Raw genomic sequence first — 6,000 nt, forward strand, 5'->3', positions numbered from 1 at the left:
GATATTATAAGACACTGAAGACAAAAAACAGAGATAAGAAAGCAAGGGCCCCTTCTCTACTGCTGCTGCTAAATCACTTCAGTCGTGTGCGACCCCATAGATGGCAGCCCACCAGGCTCCCCCGTCCCTGGCATTCTCCAGGCAAGAACACTGGAGTGGGTTGCCATTTCCTTCTCCAGTGCATGAAAGCGAAAAGTGAAAGTGAAGTCGCTCAGTCATGTCCGACTCCCAGCGACCCCATGGACTGCAGCCTATAAGGCTCCTCCGCCCATGGGATTTTCCAGGCAAGAGTACTGGAGTGGGTTGCCATTGCCTTCTCCGAGCACCAAAGTTAACTCTTAGCTAAACTTATCAGAAACCAAAAGCCACCTCGACAAACCAACCAAAAGCGACAGTAAGGCTGCACTATATTCAACCATGAGATGTTACAGACTTCCGATGATTCATTCATTCATCATCATTTATTGAGGATTTACTATATGACAAGCACTAAGTCACTTGTGGATCACAATAAACTGTGGGAAATTCTGAAAGAGATGGGAATACCAAATCACCTGATCTGCCTCTTGAGAAATTTGTATGCAGGTCAGGAAGCAACAGTTAGAACTGGACATGGAACAACAGACTGGTTCCAAATAGGAAAAGGAGTACGTCAAGGCTGTATACTGTCGCCCTGCTTATTTAACTTCTATGCAGAGTACATCATGAGAAACGCTGGGCTGGAAGAAGCACAAGCTGGAATCAAGATTGCTGGGAGAAATATCAATAACCTCAGCTATGCAGATGACACCACCCTTATGGCAGAAAGTGAAGAGGAACTAAAAAGCCTCTTGATGAAAGTGAAAGTGGAGAGTGAAAAAGTTGGCTTAAAGCTCCACATTCAGAAAACGAAGATCATGGCATCCGGTCCCATCACTTCATGGGAAATAGATGGGGAAGCAGTGGAAACAGTGTCAGACTTTATTTTTTTGGGCTCCAAAATCACTGCAGGTGGTGACTGCAGCCATGAAATTAAAAGGCGCTTACTCCTTGGAAGGAAAGTTATGACCAACCTAGATAGCATATTCAAAAGCAGAGACATTACTTTGCCAACAAAGGTTCGTCTAGTCAAGGCTATGGTTTTTCCTGTGGTCATGTATGGATGTGAGAGTTGGACTGTGAAGAAGGCTGAGCGCCGAAGAATTGATGCTTTTGAACTGTGGTGTTGGAGAAGACTCTTGAGAGTCCCCTGGACTGCAAGGAGATCCAACCAGTCCATTCTGAAGGAGATCAGCCCTGGGATTTCTTTGGAAGGAATGATGCTAAAGCTGAAACTCCAGTACTTTGGCCACCCCATGGGAAGAGCTGACTCATTGGAAAAGACTCTGATGGTGGGAGGGATCAGGGGCAGGAGGAGAAGGGGATGACAGAGGGGATGACAGAAGGGGATCCAGAGATGGCTGGATGGCATCACTGACTCGATGGACGTGAGGCTGAGTGAACTCCGGGAGTTGGTGATGGACAGGGAGGCCTGGCGTGCTGCCATTCATGGGGTCGCAAAGAGTCGGACACGACTGAGTGAATGAACTGAACTGAACTGAAGTCACTTGCTGAGAACAACGTGATGATTACAAAATAAAGCCCTTATTTGGATTGTTATTCAAAAAATTCTACTAAAAAAGAAAAAGAAAAAGCAGGGGAGACACAAAAACAAATGTAGGAGTAACAAAAATGGGCAAGGAATGAAAGGGGGAAATGAGGTAATTGCAGAAATTTGAATACTGAAAACTTTACGGCACTGAGGAAGCATGACTTCCTACTGTGACAATGGTATTGTGATTGTATTTTTCAAAGAGCCCTTACATTTTAGTAATACAACTGAAATATTTACAGAAGCAATGATTTGATATCTAGGATCTGCTTCAAAACAATCCAGACTTGGAAGCTAGTGGGAAGTTGCTGTATAACACAGGGAGCTTAGTCTGGTGCTCTTTGATGACCAAGAGGGGTGGGTGGGATGGGGGCAAGCTGGGAGAGAGGCTCAATAGGGAGGGGATATATGTATACTTAGGTGGCTCAGTGGTAAAGAATCCGACTGTCAATTCAGGAGCCACAAGAGATGCAGGTTCAAGTTCAGTCCCTGGGTTGGGAAGATGCCCTGGAGGAGGAAATAGCAAACTGCTTCAGGATTCTTGCTGGGATAATCCCATGGACAGAGGAGCCTGGTAAGCTACAGTGGATGGGGTCCCAAAACGACCGAGTGGCTAAGAGCACATACACACGCACGCACAGCTGATTCACGCTGTTGTGTGGCAGAAGCCAACATAACCGTGTAAAGCAATTACCCTCCAATTAAAAAAAATTTTAAAAATAAAGCATTCCAGGTTGGAGAGGGGAGTATAGAAGCAACAAGATTGGCCACGAAATAACTGCTGAAATTACGTGATGAGTACATGTAGATTCACTGTATTATTAGCTTTACTTTTGCATCTATTTGACATTTTTAAGACAAAAAAGCCCTTGCTCTCCAGAAGCTTATAACACAAGAGCAGATATTCCAACAAATATATTGCTAAGTAATTTAACAAAATATACAAAAAGTGCTAGTCCAGTTCTGAGGATACCCAGAACATGAACTCTTCAAACACAGTCTCATCACCGAGGAGACCCTGTAGACGGATTTGTACAATCAGCTCACATCTCACTGGGGTTTGGTGCTCAGAAACTTCTGGGGAGGAGAGGGAGTCACAATGGGCAGGGAGCCCAGCTTTAGGTTGTTATTTGCTGTGCAAACTGATTTCTTTTTCCTCCATTAGCAGACATCTTCATTTTCACCCCCCAAAAACAGTGAGGAAGAGAAGAAGAGACTGTGAACAGCCAGAGCCTGAGATCTGAGAAGATACAAGACCACAACGGACACAGACTCTAAGGTGAAGTGTGACGCTCACAGGCAGGTCTCTCTGGAGTCTAAGCTGTCTGGACAAAGTGCCCTCTGCCCTGAGCAGTGATGTGGGGCTAGAGCACAGTCCTGGTCCCCAACAAGTAGGAAGTGCTGGTAGGACATTAACTAACCACCCAGGGGCAGAAGGAAAGGGAGCCTCAGAGGGCCTCTCTCTACGGTTCTCCCCGTTACGCCTGAAAGTTAGGCAATTCAAGGCTGTGACCCAGCCCTAGGATTTGATGGTTCTTTTCTGTTATAAAGGTGGGTGAGGAATCACAGAGCAGAAATGGGACATAGGAAAGGACAGACTAAAAAAAGCTGTTTAAGCATGCTTTGTTTAAAGGTCAAGGCTTTTTGAGCCAGGCCAACTTCCCTTCCCTGCTGGGCTCTCTATGACCATAAGCCTTGCCCTGTACTTTGAGCCCCACTGAACCCAGAACTCTTCTTGCTTAGGGACTAAAGCAACACATTAAAAAGAGAACTGGAAACCGGAAGACAAATGAGAAAAGCAGAGTGGCAAGACTCCTGAAATACTCAGTGTGGTTATAAGGAAGTGAAACTGGCCTTTCAGCAGCTCAACATAATAAGTGACTGAAATATTTGAGTAATGACAGAACTTCTGGAATAAATAGGTAGTCAGCTAGGAAAGCTACTTTTTTTTCCTGCTTTTGTTTTCTTTGTTTTTAATTGGAGGATAATTGCTTAACAATGTTGTGTTGGTTTCTGCCAACACCACGAATCGGTCACAAGTATACATAAATTCCCTCCCTTTTTGAGCCTCCCTCCCAGCGGCTCCACATCCTCCCACTTCTCTAGGTCATCACAGAGCTAAGCTCCCGATGCTCTACAGCAGCTTCCCACCAGCTATCTATTTTACACATGCTGGTGCATATATATCAATACTACTCTCTCAGTTCGTCCCACCCTCCTTCCCCCACTGTGCCCACAAGTCCCTTCTCAACATCTGTGTCTCTATTCCTGCCCTGCAAACAGGTTTATCAGTACCTTTTTCTAGATTACATACATATGCCTTAATATATGATATTAGGACAAGTACTTTTAAGGTGCCCATACTTATTTGGATTTGACATACTTGTAAAAGGAATCCTAAAACTCATTTGAGTCTCATAACTTTGTCTTTAACTTATTATGCACAGGACTGAAAAAACCAGTTTGATGCAACCAGGAGTTTGAGGAGAAAAGACAAACTGGGGTGGAGGGGGGAGGGAAGAAGTATAGATGGTGGCAGAGATGTGTGGATAAGAAAAAAGAAGCCCCAAAGGAAAGAGGAATACAAAGGGAACAGTAAATTTCAGAGATGAAAGCACTGTGCTAATTGCGACTAAAATCAGAGAATCGCCCCCTTTCCCAGCTGGAGCTTTTCTGGGTAATATTGTCCCCCAGCTCTGTCACCGTGGTCCACAGTGAAGTGAAATGGGAGTGGAAATGGGCAGAAACAGACACTAAAGGCTTCCACTTCCATTTAAACCCAAGAAGGGCTTTATTACCCTACACTGAGATGTTAGACTTTGTGCATTTGGGGGGATAGTTTACATTAGTAAAGAAATTTGCTTACATCAGTTCTTCGGTTGCTAAAGAATTCCCTGTTGGTCCCGTGGTTGGGAATCTGCCTGCCAATGCAGGGGACATGGGTTCGATCCCTGGTCCGGGAAGACTCCACGTGCTGAGGAGCAAGCAAGCCTGTGTGCCACAACTCCTGAGCCTGTGCTCTAGAGCCAGTACTGCCCAACAAGGAAAGCCACCACAGTGAGAAGCCCACTCATTGCAACTAGAGAGTAGCTCCTGCTCGCCGCAACTAGAAAAAGCCCATGCAGCAACAAAGACCGAGCACAAAAGTAAATAGATCTCAAAAAAAAAAAAAAAATAGAAACAAAGACGTAGTCTTTATCCTTAAGCTGCTTTTAGAAGAGAGTGGGTAAATATGTACTCATATAAAGAACAAGGCATAATGACAATGCAACAGGTGCCGTTAAAGTTTAAAAAAACAAGGCTGTGGGATGACCACAGGACTACCACCTGTTTTCTAGAGTTGCTGTTTCAACCACTCTAGTTATGGTGCCGGGCTTCCCTGGTGACTCTGTGGTGAAGAATCCGCCTGCCAGTGAGGAAGACGCAGGTTCGATCCCTGGGTTGGAAAGATCCCCTGGAGGAGGGCGTGGCGACCCACTCCAGTATTCTTGCCTGGAGAATTCCATGGACAGAAGAGCCTAATGGGCTACAGTCCTTGGGGTCATAAAGATTCAGACACAACTGAGGCAATGTGTCTGGGCAAGAATGAATAATTTCTACTTAGTTCAGCCAAGTCTGGCTAACCTTTCAGTAGGAGCTAACAACAGGAACAAGAAAAGTACAAGAGATTTTTTTTTTTTTTTTAAGATAAAAACAGTCAGCCAAGTATAACTGAAGCCTAGCCAGAGATTTCTCACTGGATGCCTCTGGCCTTGTCTGAACTTCCTTGGAAAACAGATCTGGCTCCCGACTAGTTCCGAGGGATTAGCCCAACTTACTTTGCCCTCCCTTTCATTAACCCCGGGAGATGCTGAACTTGCAGGTCCTGGTAGCCCTGGGAGGAGAGCCACCCTCTCTGTTTTCTGCACTCCTCTCCTAAACTTTAGCCTCATCTGAACCCACCTGGCAATCGACATGAATTTGAGCAAACTCCTGGAGATAGTGGAGGACAGAGGAGCCTGGCATGCTGCAGTCCACGGGGTCACAAAGAGTGGGATGCGACTTACTGACTGAACAACAACAACAGAACCTACTTGGCAGCAGCTTCCTTGGCTCTACCTCTAAATCACTCTAATTTTGAGGGCCTGGAATGTCTTCTGCTGCCTGAAACACACCTTTTCTTTTTTAATTAAAAAAAAAAAAACTCGGTGGGACTTTTTGCACACAGTGGGAGAAGGGGAGGGTGGGATGATTTGAGAGAGTAGGATTGAAACATACGCATTACCGTATGTGAAATAGATAGCCAGTGGGAGTTTGATGTGTGACGCAAGGAACCCAAGGCTGGTGCTCTGTGACAACCTGGAGGGACAGGGTAGGGAGGGAGATGGGAG

Source organism: Bos taurus, chromosome 18 (assembly GCF_002263795.3).
Source record: "Bos taurus isolate L1 Dominette 01449 registration number 42190680 breed Hereford chromosome 18, ARS-UCD2.0, whole genome shotgun sequence".
NCBI classification, from domain to species: domain Eukaryota; kingdom Metazoa; phylum Chordata; class Mammalia; order Artiodactyla; family Bovidae; genus Bos; species Bos taurus.